At 46.0% G+C, this 15,147-nt stretch overlaps 1 protein-coding gene across 14 annotated transcripts in view; it reads left to right on the top strand.

Moving 5' to 3' along the window:
* The window catches only part of LDLRAD4 (low density lipoprotein receptor class A domain containing 4), a 383,881-nt gene that overhangs the window by 42,029 nt on the left and 326,705 nt on the right, over positions 1–15,147 (top strand). For 11 of the 14 annotated variants that reach the window (XM_035705274.2, XM_025422272.3, XM_049112818.1 and 8 more), the window contains exon 2: positions 3,801–3,883. The gene's annotated coding sequence lies outside the window, so the exon portion shown is untranslated. Of the gene's footprint in view, positions 1–1,434; positions 1,579–3,800; positions 3,884–15,147 lie in introns of those variants that run through there. The other 3 variants (XM_035705290.2, XM_035705230.2, XM_049112810.1) reach the window with 1 other exon arrangement.

Here is a 15,147-nt window from a genome sequence, read left to right as displayed (position 1 = left end):
GCCGTGAGCGCTGCTGGGAGCGCGGCGGGCACGTGGCGTCCAGAACCCGGTCTGGGCTGGTGCGGCCGCCGGACAGCAGGGGCAGGTTCCTCAGGAAGTTAGAGCCAGAGCCTCCCGACGGCCCTGCAGGGGCTCCACTGGGTATTTACCCAAAGGGCAGATGCGGGGGTGCAGTGGAATGCCAGTAGGGCCTCCCCGAGAGGGGAACCCTGCCTACCGGCAGCAACATGGACGGGGCTGGGGTCACTATGCTAAGTGAAATAAGTCAGAAATAGGCAAATATTGGCATATGCACGTGGAATTCAAGAAACCAAGCAGGTGAACCGTATGATGGGGCGTAGGAGACAACGACAAAGACCAGCCTGAGGGCTGATGGAGGGAGGCTGGTGGGGTGGCCAGGTGGGTAACGGGCGTTAGGGAGGCACCTTTGTGATGAGCGCTTGGTCTGTAAGTGATGAATCAGCGAGTTCTGCAGAAACCGATATTGCCGCGTGTGTTAACCAAGTAAAATTTAAATTAGGAAAAAGAACAAAAGGAGACGGTCCCGGGTTATGAGGCCCTCGTCCCCCCAGGACGTGCTGCGTCACTTTGGAAAGCGGCCCGCGGGCTCCTCGGGTGCTCCGAGCCGCGGGGCGGGTGTGGGCAGGAGGAGCTCGGCTGGCATCTCCTGACGGCCGGGGCTCCCTGGTTCTCTTTAGGGCCTTTCCTGTGGGGGGGGGGCGGTCCCTCGAGGCTGTGGCCTCCTTTGTGAGGGCGCAGTGTGGATGCCCACGGGCTGTGAAGAGCGGGGCTTGCCTTGGGCTGAGTTCTGTGGACTTAGGGAAAGGCATGCACTTACTAGACCTGTGGGGGGGCAGTGGGGGGAACCAGGCCGTGCGCCTGCGGCCCCTGGGGTAGGCCACTGCTTTCCACGCATAGAGTCGGGCCCAAGACATTTAACATTATGCTGAGAAAAAGAGGTGGATTTATCGAAATTCTCTGCCTCCTAGATCATGGAACTCCTGCTTTTAGGGTTTTTTTTTTTTTTTTTTTTTTTGGCTTGAGTGTGGAAACTGCTGCCTGAGAGGCTCAGCACCAGGGGATAAACCTGGGAGATAATGTGAAGGTTTGGGGAGTGATTTGTGGGGAGTGGGAATGAATAATACAGCCCTGCCTACAGATTCCAGAAGAGCGTAGGCTTCTGTAGTGAAGGGGGTTCTTATTTCGTAGTCTCTTAGGTCATTTGATTGATTTGAATGTTTTAAAGTGTCTTTTATTAAACCATTCACGTGGAAATCTAAAATAGAGCTTTAGTCACAATCTTCTTTGTAATAGAAAACAATGTATCTTTTAAGGATAGCAGAAACTGAATGTATTTACATATGGAACTTCTTTTTTTTTTTAAAGATTGTATTTATTTAATCACGAGAAACAGAGGGAGAGGCAGAGACACAGACAGAGGGAGAAGCAGGCTCCGTGCAGGGAGCCTGACGCAGGATTTGATCCCGGGACCCCAGGATCACGCCCCAGGCTGAAGGCAGCGCTAACCCCTGGGCCACCGGGGCTGCCCCTCAAACTTCTATTTTAAACAGGCCTTAAGTAAGATCTTGCTTGAATTAAAGATCATTGGTATAAAAATAAAAAATCGTAAAGCACTTTTCATATAGGTTGTCCGGAAGTTGCATTAGCATTTGGTTTCGGAATCAGAGCTGGGTATCTGACCTATACAGGTTTTCCCATATTGGTTGGGAATGTGTTATTGGTATGAATGGAAAATTAAGAACAAGTAACAAATTCTTACTTTGGGGGAATCCCTGGGTGGCTCAGTGGTTTAGCGCCTACCTCAGGCCCAGGGCATGATCCTGGAGTCCCGGGATCGAGTCCCGTGTCGGGCTCCCTGCATGGAGCCTGCTTCTCCCTCTGCCTGTGTCTCTGCCTCCCTCTGTTTGTCTCTCATGAATAAATAAATAAAATATTTAAAAAACAAAACAAATAACAAATTCTTACTTTGGAAAATTTCTTAGGGATTTTTTGTTTGTTTGTTTTAACTTTTAACTATCAGATAGCTAAATGTCAGAAAAGTGGCAAGGATGTTTGGAAAAGTAGTGACTGCTGAGAAACATTTCTGAGCACTGACTCAGGGTTCACAGGTACAATGAGATATAACCAGTTCTGGAGAACTTGTTACTTCTGGGGTAGAGCATGAGGCTAAGCATCTCCTACCTATTTAAAATTAATTTAGAGCTTCTGGGCTCTGTTTTGAAGGTTTGCATACATTCCATTGCTTTGGCCTTTTTAAAAAATGTTTTAATATTTTTAAATTTTTAAATTTTAATTTTTTTTAAAACTGCGCCCCACATATACAATTCTACTTTTACTTTATTTTTTTATAAATTTGTTATTGGTGTTCAATTTGCCAACATACAGAATAACACCCAGTGCTCATCCCGTCAAATGCCCCCCTCAGTGCCCGTCACCCAGTCACCCCCACCCCCCGCCTACTCCCCTTCCACCACCCCTAGTTCGTGTCCCTGAGTTAGGAGTCTCTCATGTTCCGTCTCCCTTTCTGATATTTCCCACTCATTTGGGAATATAAAAAATAGTGAAAGGGAAAAAAGGGGAAAGGAGAAAAAATGAGTAAATTTTAATTTTAATTTTTTTAAGGAATTATTTATTTGAGACAGAGTATCTGTAAGAGAGTGAGTGAGAGAGTGGGCGCACAAGCAGAGGGAGAAGCTGGTTCCCCTCTGAGCAGAAGCCCGCCGATGCAGGGCTCAGTCCCAGGGCCCCGGGACCACGACTTGAGCCACAGGCAGACTGAGCCACCCAGACGCCCCTCCATTGCTTGGCCTTCGTGCAGTAAACTAGAGATTGATAAATCATAACTTTTAATTTGGCTTATTTAAAAAAAAATGTGAAGGGCCTCCCGGTGCCCTGAGTTTACCTGGAGCTGCCTTGTAAGGCACAAGGTGGTCGCCTGACACGCCCTGGGATGGTGTGACGCGCACTCAGCACACCCACCAGGGTGGGGTGAGGGTGATCGCGACAGATCACATGGCCTGGACCTGGACAAAGTCTGGGACACCAGGCTGGAGGATGTTCTAGCAACAAGGTGAAGGGCAGGTGCAAAGACCGCCTTGAGAAATAAGTGCCTTCTGCTCTCGCAGAATCAGACGTATTTCGTGAGAGGAAAAGGTGCCGCTGGGCCTGCCTCTCTATGCAGTTAAGGATCGTGTGCATCTGTGTGCTCACAAGGTGATTTGGATTGTTATGATTAAATAATAATAAGTGTCTTTTTGGATGATAAGAGCAGGGCGCCCCTTCTGGCTGCTAGAGAACTGATGGGGGATTTTGTCTCGCTCCGTCAAGTCCCTTGGCTCAGATTCTTTTGCTCCAAATCTCCCTTCCTTTCTTTTCTTTCTTTTTTTTCTTTTTTCTTTTTTTAACTTTTTTTAAACTTTTATATTTTTTAATAAATTTATTTTTTATTGGTGTTCAATTTGCCAACATACAGAATAACACCCAGCGCTCATCCCGTCAAGTGCCCCCCCTCAGTGCCAGCCACCCAGTCACCCCCACCCCCCGCCCACCTCCCCTTCCCCCACCCCTAGTTCGTTTCCCAGAGTTAGGAGTCTCTCATGTTCTGTCTCCCTTTCCCTTCCTTTCTTACTCGACGTTTATGCTCTCATTTTATTCGTTTTGGTATTTTTGACCATTATCGTGATAGTTCTCAACTATTTTTTAGAACGTGGGCAAAGAGACAGTGCATTAGGAGAAACCAAGAGACGGTTCGCTGAAATTCTTTATTTTTTCCCTTTTAGTACAGATACTTGTAACACCGCATGGCGGTCTCCTGATTGGACCATTTTCAAGAGCTCACGTCAGCCTTCCTACAGCTTAAAAGGTGAGTAGAACTTAAGACTCTTCTCTTTGATGAAGTCTGTGAGGAGGCAGAGCTCATCGCAGCACCGACATCGTGAGTTGCTGGGCCTCTGAGAAAGTCGTGCAATTTCTAGGCACGAAAACGATCTTACTCATGTGGCTTTTTCTGATGGGAAGAAAGTCGCATGACATCACACTAACTGTGGCCTTTCTTTTCTGTTTGTGATTTACCTTGAGCTGTGAATGTACATAGAATACGTATTTCTAGACTTACTAAAAGAAAATCTTACTATTCAACTTGTCTTCATTGCTGAGCCTGAGTATTTAATGTGCAGATACTTAAAGACATTGTGAGATCAGTGGAAAATGGGATTCTTTAATTCTCATTCTAAATTCTGTGTTTTGTTTGATTTCCCACTTCCTAAAATGGGGATAATGATGGGATTGCCGTGAGAAATAAGTGAGCCGTCATACGTAGTAATATGGTATCTGGCACATAGCGTACACTAACTAACTAAATACTAATTCCTGTTTCTTTCTTATCTGTTGTGACATCAGGCAGGCAGGTGTTTCTGTCTCTGTATTGGTAGCACGTGTGGCTTATTCAGACCCTTGAATTTAAATGGACTTTTCACAGTCTGGAACCTTCCTCAAATTGTCGGTGTTACGCAGCATGCCGTGTGTAGCCGTCTACACACACCCTGAATCCGGGTTGGGGGCAGTTCCCCTCTGTGGTCAAGTGAATGCAGTTCATACGTATTTCTTTCCCGAGTGGAATTTACCACCAGATACCTGAAATATATTTTGCTTCCAGGTATTTTACTGTCAGATATTTGAAGCCCATTTGATGGGCTGTCCTGGGGTAAGTGATGAGCTTTCACTGGGGAGCACCCGGACTGTACACCTTAGAGATGCTCCGTGACTGATGACATATTTCTCATTCGTATGATTCTTTATTGCCCAATAGGGCAGTGTTTTTGAGAATCCCTTACCTTTCCTTACTTGGTTTTTTGTTTGTTGTTGTTTTTTTTTTTTTAAGATCTTTCTTTTTTTTTTTTTAAGATCTACTTATTATTAGAGAGAGAAACTGAGCGTACTTGGAGAGTGGGGGCCGAGAATCTCAAGCAGACTCCCTACTGACTGTGGAGCCTGATGTCACAGGACTTGATCTCACACCCCGGGATCATGACCTGCGCCAAAGTGTCCGACTCTTAACTGAGCCACCAGGCGCCCCTGACGTGGTGCGTGTTGGTGAGCTGTGCTTCCGTGACGTGGCGTGCCTGCCACCAGCTTAAGGTGGGAGGCAACGGCTCATCGCTCCCAGGGCCTGAGCTCGTGTGGGCCCAGGTTAGTTGCTCTTTCATCGTCTCAGAGACCGTCCTCCTTCGCTTTACCCGCTAAAAACTAAAGCCGCCTTCAAATAGAATTTTTCCACGCAACCAAATATACCACTGGACTATGCTCCTAGGGACTGTGCAGCTTGGTGTACGAAATTTTTGACAAAAGTAGAAATATACTTGCAAATTACATAAGAACCCGATTCCTCCCCCCCCCCCATATGGGGTTACCTCATTCTGTCAGTTATTTTAAGCAACTTTCAGAATTGGTAATGGAAATCTTTTTCTTGACTACATTACCGGGTGTGGATTTTAAATTATAATGCAAGGCTGCGTTGCTTCTTATGAACGTTTGAATGGTGCAGGAGCAGCTCCCCATCTGCAGACCTGCGTGCTGCTCCGTGCATGCGGGGGCATTTTCAGACACCGCACTTGGATTCTGCGGTGTTGCAAGAACGTTCACACCCTCTGAAATAGGTCCTTCCAGCTGACTGTCCTGGAATTTATATTTGCTCTGTTAACTTGTAAAATTCTGTCTTTCGAAGCTTGCAGCTGGACGGCGAGACATTCCTGAGGAGGGACAGGTGGCATGGCCACTCTGCCGCAGACACTTGGCCGGGAAAGCCCGGGGCGGGGGGATGCATTTCTGCGTGAACTGCAGAATGTGCCTGTCTTACCATATAGCGGATTTTTTTTTTTTGACTTAGTTTAAAAATGGGGTTGGGAAAAAAATAATAAAAAAAATAAAAAAATAAAAAATAAAAAAAAATAAAATGGGGTTGGGTCTTCGTGTTTAGGTTGTTATTAAATGTATTTTAATATTGCCGCTGCCTCAATAAATCTGAAGACAGACACCTCTTGGCTGTATCACGTTTGTAAGGTGTAGCTGGAAACATGGCCTTTGGCTCAAGTTCTGTCCTTGCCCTTTTCTTTCACTTTTTTACTCCGACAAGTCCTAAGCCGGCCTGAGTCTCAGCTCTTTTCATTTTTAAATGGAATAATGTTTATCTTGTGGAATTATTGCGAAGATGCCTAATTCAGCATCTGCACACCAGAGGAGTTCAGTGAAATGCCAGTTTTGTGCCGTCCGGACGCTGAGTCCAGTCCAAGGACCGCGTGCCCGCAGGATCGGAGGAAGGTGGGCGGCAGAGGCGTGGGTTTCTCTGTTCTCCTTGGGGGCGACGGAGGTTTGCTGAGGAATTCCATGATGCGTCTTACGGCTTCCGCCAGGTTTGGTGCAACGATGCCTCCGGGTTGTAGGTGAAGAAATCATTAGTTCCAGCTCTTTGGGCCATTTTCTGTCTTTGTCATGAGAGAAGGAAACCTCAGACCTACACGTGGTTGGCTCTCAGCACAGACGAGACAGGTCTACCTGGGGAGACTCCTCCTCTCTTGGGTCCTTTAGGGTCCTTAAGGGATCTGCGGTCGATGGATCTGCGGTGAGAAGCAGGCAGCAGTGAAAGTCGAGGCCCGCGGTCCCGGGGGTGGATGCTCCCGCTTTCAACAATAATGACCTTAGACACCAGCCATACATCCCTGACCTGAACTTCCTGGCTTTGTGCTAAATTTAAACTTTTAAGGAAACTCAGAGAGGACCAGTGGTGCCGGGAGAAGCCACACTTTTTGTGCACGGGCAAATAAAGCAAGGCTTCCTTCTCCAGATGTTTCCTGGGCACGGACAGTAAAACAGATGAAACTGCGAGAATGTGACCAAATGGGAGTGTCGGGAGCTGCGGGGTCATTGAGCGTGTCCGTGCCGCGGGCTCCCTCATGTGAAGGAGGGGCGAGCTCTGCTTTAGGGTTAGGTCCGGGTGGTTCGGAGGTGGCACTGAACGTCTTGTCGGTGCGAGAAGCCGGACGGTGGTGGGTTGGTGCCTCTCTGGCCTTCGTGTTTGTCTATTGGAGAAGTGACCCTGAATTCCCATTGGGGGGAATCCCGGGACAGGTCCCAGGCTGCCTGGTTCCGAGTTGCCCCTTGGCTTCTGAAAGGGTTTTGGGTTCTCAAGGCCTCATGGAGGCCCCCTTGCTCCCCTTTTGCCTCTCTTCTCCACCCCCCCTTCCTCCCTCGTGTATACACAGTGTCAGGGGACTCGGATTTGAAGTCCACCTCGCTGCTCTGCTTCCTCCTTTAAGGTTAAAAATGGCACAAGAAAGATCGAAACGCTGCAAGGGCAGGAGGGATGCTTGGTGCCACGTTTGAGCTCGGGCCAACCAGCGATGTCAAGACACAGGCCGGCGGCAGGCCCACCGCCTCGAGAGGGAGGAGAAGCTTGCTGTCTCTCTCCTTTCTGTCCGTGGCCTGGGAACTTGGGAATTGTCTTTTGCCGATTTGTTGGGTTCTGTGCTATTATGAGACTGTGCTATTTTCTTAAGGTAGCCTCATTCAGAGCTGCGTCAGAAAAATACCTTTTCATTTTGGCTTCGAAATCAGACGTGCCAGTGGCTTCGTCAGCCTGTGCCCAGCACCGTAGTGTCAAACTGCTAAAAAGCTAGCAAATTTTCCACCTAGAAATTTTGTGGGGGAGGAAAGAGTAGGGGGGCGTAGGGAAGAGCATCAAAATAAGCCTTTCAGAGATTCTGGATTGCGTGGTGGCCTGCTCACTTTTCCGTGGCGAGGGAGGTTAGGAATAGCATTGCCTTTTTTTTCTTTTTTTTTTCCTTTTTTTTTTTAATAATAAATTTATTTTTTTATTGGTGTTCAATTCTATAGCATTGCTTTTTATGGGAGTTGCAGCCGCAGCTCAGAAGTTGGGCTTCGTGGGCTCAGTGCATGGGGGCAACGCGGCCTCTGCAGCCTGCAGGGCGGGGGTCAGGCTCGACGGACGGCGCTCAAGCGTGGGATGTGCTTACCGAGCTCAGGTTCTCAGGAGGCCATGCTATTGTGACAGACTGAGTCCCAGGAGCCTCCCCCCCGGAGTCACGTTGGTGTAGGTGAAGGACGGTCGCGGGAACAGGTGTCACAATCCAGGGGCCGTCGTCCTTCAGGCCTGCGTTGGCCCGACAGGCTGATCCCCTGGAGCTTCCGTGAGATGCCCTCCCCTTAGGGGCCTTAGCAGCGGCATGGGGGGGGGCACCCCATCAGCAGGAGTCTCTACGGATTCTTGAAATGTGCCAGTTACACGATTTTCCACAATGGGGGTGGGTGGCCAAGTGTCCCTCAAATTCAGCGTAGAAAGGAGGTGGAAAGAAGCAGCCACTGGGATGGAGGTTCTTAACCTCCAGGGGACCCGGGACATAGGTGACTTCCTTGAAATGGTGCCTCTTCCTGCAGAGAAGGCCAGAGGGCTCTGGTGGGGTTCTCCGTAGGATTCTGACCTCCAGAAAGGGTAAGAGCTTTCGCAGTAGGGCACGAGACGTGGGGTTCATTTAACTTGGAAAAATCCCTTTGGAAACGGAATGAGTGTGGGCAGAGAAAGACGCCAGCGGGAGTCGGGGGGACAGAGAAGGCCGAGGGGTCCGGCCATCAGTCGTCTATCTCGCGGCCCCAAGGGGGCTTCTGGAGGTTTCCACTGTGGTTTTCTGTGTGAGCGTCCTTCTTGAAAAAAGCAGGATTTTGTGTGTGTCCGAGTGATTCCTGCCGGAGGCTGCGGGCGCTGCTCGGTCCCCTCTGCAAGGCCGCTGCCCGGGGGGTGCCTGGTGCCCGCGTGGGTCGGCCTGCGTGGGGTAGTTCCCCCCCGCCCCCCGCTGGGGTGTCTGCTCGCCACGGTCCTGTGCGGCCTTCCCCCGGGTGAGGGGACGGCGGGCATGAGGCAGGGGGGCCGTGGCTTCGGGCTGCCTGTGGGGCCGTCGTGTCTGGGAGACGAGGCCACGGACACGCGGACAGAGGCTTCCCGGGCCCGCGTGGCGCTGGGGACGACAGAAGGGCGCCCTGCCCGGGCCGCGTGGCCCCTGCGGGGACAGGTCGTGCTGCGGGTCCCAGCCACGGGGGACGCGGCTCCGGCCTCAGTCGGGCAGCGTCCTCGAGTCCCCGACGTGCTGCCCGCTCCACAGGCCCGCCCTGTTCTGGTGCTTTCCTCGGCCACGCTGCCTTCGCCTCCACGCGCGGGCCGAGCCATCCCCGGGCAGCTCCTCGCAGGGACTTCCCCTCCTGCGGCGTTCCCCGTGTGACTGCCGCGCGTGGAGCATAAAAACAAGAAAATGCCCTGAGATTCTTGGATCGCTTGAGGAGGAGGAGTTCCTCAGGTCCAGGTGGGTTCGGGAAGTGTTTTCCAATGTTTTGTGACCTATACTGGTGGTGTTGAGTCATTATTGAAAAAAATGGTTGACATTTAGGATTGTGATGTTTAGGTGCATTACCTATTTTTTGATCTTTAATTGGTTCCCAAATCTTCTGCTCCTCCTTTTTTTCTTTCTTTCTTTCTTTCTTTCTTTCTTTCTTTCTTTCTTTCTTTCTTTCTTTTTTTTTTAATTGTGGTAAAATATGCATAACACGGAGAATTTGGAACCCTGCGCATTACTGGTGGGAATGAAAAATTGTACAGCTGCTATAGAAAACAGCGTATTTTAGCCATTTTAAGTGTATGGTTCCGGGGCATTGAGTACATTCTCATTGTTCTGCAACCATCATCCCCATCCATCCTTACAACTATTTTCATCTTGAAAAACGTATAACTCTGCACCCATTAAACACTAACTCCCCATTCCTCCTGCTTCCTGCCCCTGGCAACCACCATTCCCCTGTCTCTATGAACCTGTCTGCTCTAGATTCCTCACACAGTATTTGTATTTTTGTGGCTGGCTGCTTGCACTTAGCCTGCTGCTCTCACGGTTCATCCATATTTTAGCAAGCGTCAGAGCTTTCTTCCTCTTCTGAGGCTGGTCATGTTACGCCGCGTGGGTATACCATTTGTTTGTTTAGCCATTTGTCCATTGTTGAACCCTTGGCTTGCTTCTGCCTTTCAGCTATTGTGACTAATGCTGCTGTGGACATGGGCGTCCAGATATCTCCTTGAGGGACGCCCGGGTGGCTCAGCGGTCGAGCGTCTGCCTTTGGTTCAGGTCATGCATCCTGCAGGCCAGGGATCAAGTCCCATGTCGGGCTCCCGGCATGGAGCCTGCTTCTCCCTCCGCCTGTCTCTGTCCCTCTCTCTCTGTGTCTCTCATGCATAAATAAATAAAATCTTTAAAAAAAATAAAAAAAAGCAAAACTCCCAAAACTTACTATTTTTTTTATTTTTTCATTTTTCTGGTTTTATTGTAATATAATTGGCATATAAAATTGTGGGAGTTTAAGCATACAACCTGGTGATTTCATATACATATACATTGTGAAATGATCACCAAGACAGCATTAGTGAATGCATCCATCACTTCACATGGTTATATTTTCTTTTTGTTGTAAGAACATTACTACATATTCCATTAGCAAGTGCAACATGCAAGTGTACAACAAAATACAGTTAACCAGAATGACCAAAACTTACTATTTTTTTTTCTCCTAAACTTATTTTTTAAAGCACACCGTCAAGTAGACACTATTAGGAATCCAAAGGAAGTGTAAACTGAAGTATGGTGATGACCTACTTGAACTACAGAATTCATAAATATAAACTAATTAAGGGAAAATGAAGGTAAAATTGAGAACCATACCTTACTGTGGAGGTAATAAATGTTATTAGAGGCCATTGAGCCTGTAGTACATGTTTCTGAGTGAGGCGTTCTGTAGGCAAGGCTCTGGGCTGGGCCAGATAACCAGCTTCCAGGAACAACCCAACTAGCCTACAACTTGCTCTTGTGTTGTCAAGGCTGTGAATAGGGGAAATTGTCAAGAAATGTGAAGAAATGGGGAAATTTCTAGTCAGATTCTTGTTTTTCTTGAATGTTGGAAAATATTAAATTGTGACCTTTAGGGATAACAATACCATATTTTATGATAAGAATTCTTCAAAGTTTTTACTAGAATGACCTCTAACAATCACATGTAATAGGAAGGTTTTCGTGTTAGGTTTATAGCATCAGTTCATCGCAATTCCTTCTGCGTGGGATGGCAGCTTGTAAGGGTAATCTCACCCTTGGGAGCCTGCCCCCATTTTCTTTGGTGTGTGAAACGTCCCATCAAATTTTTTATTCAAGAAGTAAAATTAATATGTGAGAGTAATAGAGAAGCTCATCTAAATCTGGGCAAACTTTGGCTTTCAAAAGTATGAAGACGTTTATAAGTCACCAAGACAAAGAAGTTGTTGGAAGAGGAGCAATGGAAAATAATAGCTCTTTGTGATAAAATTTTATCTTTAATATACATTTACAGAGCTGGGCACTCTGAAGAGGACTTGGGCATGAAGGTGAATGGGAAGCAGGTCCTGCCTTACAGTGGGACGCACGATCTGATGGAGCAGATCCACAGTGTGTCCTTAGTCATAGTTCATGGTCATGACCTGTCCTCAGCACATGGTGCCTAGGAGACCCAGGGCAGAGATATCTGTGCATTCCTGTCTAGGAAAGCTTCCTGGTACACCCACAGAGATGGTGACACTTAAAGTGGGTCTTAAACCATGAATCATAGTTTTCCAGGTGGACAAATGTAAGGTGAGAGCATTCTGAGCACTGGGAAAGTCTCACACGTTTGCATGGAGGTGAGAAAATTAACAGCGTGTTAGGAAGGTAGAAATTGGTTGGGGTGTAGGGTGCCTAAGAAGGAAGGCAAGAGACAGAGACAGGTTGGAAAAGAAAATTGGGACCAGACCATAAAGCGTTTGGCTATGATTCCTAGATTATCCTATAGTGTAGGGAACCTATTTTGAGCTTTTCAGGGAAGATGGTGACATTAGATGTGTGCTTGTGGGTGGCCATGGTAGGACTGAATGGAGGGGAGAGACAAAAGAAGATCAACCAGAAAGAATAGCAGCGGAGCCGTTTCCAGGAAGAGGTGAAAAAGCCTGCACTGGGTGTCCGTGATGGAGCAGAGAGGCCTTGGGTGTGCCTGTTGAGCAAATGCGGATTCCCAAATAACTTTTGGGATTCAGTCTTGGGCAAGTGCGAAGACAGTATGAGCAGAGGCAGGCCACGACCAGGATGAGATTTCTGGACTGCCATGCCTGTAGAGCCACCCGGAGGGGATGAGGCGAAGAGAGGTTGTAACGACAGGATGGAGATGTGGGGGTCATCATTGTGTGGCAAGATCACCCCAGAGACGGAGAGCAACTAAGAGAGCAGCAGGACTGCAGAAAAGGGCATGAAGCCCACGCGCATATAACTTGCTTTGTCGTATAATAGAGATGATCTGTCCTGTTGTCAGGGTTTTGAGTTGTCAGAAAACAGTTGTCAAGCTTTAATACTTAGTACTGTGTATCCTTTTACCTCATCAGCATAGCCTTAGAGATGATCCCCTTGGTATTGTCCATTATCCAGAAAAATTTCCTGTCTCTACCTGGATGTCTTAAGGCCTGTTGCAGTCCTACCCACTCTTGTATGTATCATCTAAAAAAAAAAAAATTACTCCAAATACTGCATCTTATAGTCAGCCTTCAATCTGGGCGATTTTACCCGTGAACTCCTGGTTTCAAAACCCCCTAACCTAATATCTTCTCTTCTTCCTGTAACTGTCTAGAAGTACTTTTAAGAATTTTACCCCATTTGTCAATTATGCCTCAATAAAGGTGAAAGAAAAAAAAAGAATTTTACTCCATCTCTAAATGCAATTGGAAAAATGTCCTTGTTGATACTCTGCCGTTAGAAATGGACATGGGGGGTGGGGATTGCGGAAAAAAAAAAAAAGAAAAAAGGAATTGACATCAGTTACTCAAGAAGCTTTGTAATCAGTCTTCTTTCAAAAATTCATTTTAATGAATGTTACTTTATTAATATAGAAGCAAAGATAAGGATAAAATGAGGTGTGTGTTTTATATCTCCTGGGTTGGATCTGATACACAGACGTGAGGAATGAGCTCTTGTTTTTACTTTGGAAAGTGGGTGAGGGGGTGGTGATATCTTTTGGATAAATAATCTACTCTTGACCTCTGCGTACTCATATACATTCTTGTTTCAAGCCCTGGCTGTGATGATTTGACTTTGTTGAGTGGTATTATACATTTTCTGCACTGTCTGCTCTCACATTATGGGGGTGGGGGGCCACTCAAAATTTTATTACTATTCTATTTCATGTGGAATATAGTATGGATGAATGGAGAGACACCTATTAGGAGTAGACTTAATCTAAGCTAAAATCAGATAATTGAATATTTATTTCAGAGAACATGCTAGTAACTAATATAAGCTTCCTACAATTAAGAATAGTAGAAAATCAATTAAACACTGATGACACAGGTTCAAGTGCAGAGAAAAATGTTAAAAACTTTATATCAAAGGAGGCAAAGAGATTAAAAGCCAAATGTACCTGTAAAGCTAGTTTTTAGTATAGTCATCTGAATTTCTAGACTGTTTAGAAAATCTAATATAGACCTAGAAGGTTTCAGATAAATGACCAGGTACTATTTTCATTATCTTAAAAAAAAAAAAAAACAATTGCTATATTCCATGTAGAAGGTGGAATGGAAATAATTTATCAATTTATAGTTCTCTCATATTTTGAGCAAAAGATTTACTTACGTAGTAATTCTGATGTATTCTGTGGGGGGGTTTAATGGATAAAACAGCAGTTTTATAATTCCTCAACTAAATGTAAGTAGAATATAAACCAGAATAAAATGGGCATATATGCTCTGACCTCAATTTCAGAGAATTAAAGTGAAATCATCTCTTTTTAACCACCTTTCATTATGTTAGCCCAAATTATATCAATAAAGGTCTATTCTATATCTGTTTAAAGGAGCAAAGTTTACTGAAATTGAAAGATTTACTTTGGGCGTGCATAGTAGAATTGTTTACACTAAAACTATGTCACTTTCACAGCAAAGTAAAGTTTTAGGTAGGACCAGATATACAACTCTGGCTATTTTATCCTAAGATATTGTTGACAATACAATTTTAATAATTTTAACAAAAAGAATCTGTAAAAAATCCATAAAGTAATTTGCATAATATTGTGACTGTAAATGAAAAATGCATTAGAAACCACTGCTGTAGGGTGAATCAAAGGCCATAATTACTGTTCCATCAACTTTAGCAACAGACTGTACTTCGGTGACCCTAACAAAGCAGTGAAGACCCCCTGACACAACTGTCCTACATAGAAACATTTAAAACGACACCTAGAAGGAAAAAAGCAGAAAAAAATGAGTGGGGAATATCAGAAAGGGAGACAGAACATGAGAGACTCCTAACTCTAGGAAACGAACTAGGGGTGGTGGAAGGAGAGGTGGGCAGGGGGTGGGGGTGACTGGGTGATGGGTACTGAGGGGGGCACTTGATGGGATGAGCACTGGGTGTTATTCTATGTTGGCAAAAAGAACACCAATAAAAAATAAATTTATATATATAAATTTGGCAAAAGAACAAAAACATGGAAACAGCTTTGTCTGAAGCTTTGGGCAGTTTGGCAGTTGGGGGCCTTTAGAAGCAGCAGTTGGACCTCAGAAGGAGCTTCTGCTCTATTCTGCTTCGCAGCAATTGAGGATGCCCCACTGCTTGGCACTTTCCACGTTACTGTGAGGATCCCTACGCTAGACCTGTTTAGTGGCTGTTCTGAATACGCTCTGAGCTTGTATTCTGTTATTCTGTTCAGTTCTAACGGTTCACTTCTGAGGGACTTACATCATGTTTGTTTTCTCATTTGTATCTGTTGCATAGATGGATAAACTGAAGGAATGAGAGATTACGTGAGGCATATAATAGGATTTCTGAGGACTCTTACGCTATCAGAAGGGATTATAGGGTATTGTAGATTGCCGCACACTGAACTGTTCAAGGGTTCCTAAATATCTAAATGGGAGGTTTAATACTATTTGCTAATTCGTCTAATTACCTAACTTTGTCATCTGTCTTTAATTTGCAACAATTGTAAATTTACAATTTACAAAAAAACATTCACTCCATCTCTTGGGAACTTTAATGT

Source organism: Canis lupus, chromosome 1 (genome assembly GCF_003254725.2).
Source record: "Canis lupus dingo isolate Sandy chromosome 1, ASM325472v2, whole genome shotgun sequence".
Taxonomy (NCBI): Eukaryota; Metazoa; Chordata; class Mammalia; order Carnivora; family Canidae; genus Canis; species Canis lupus.
This window is presented reverse-complemented; position numbering and strand designations above follow the sequence as displayed.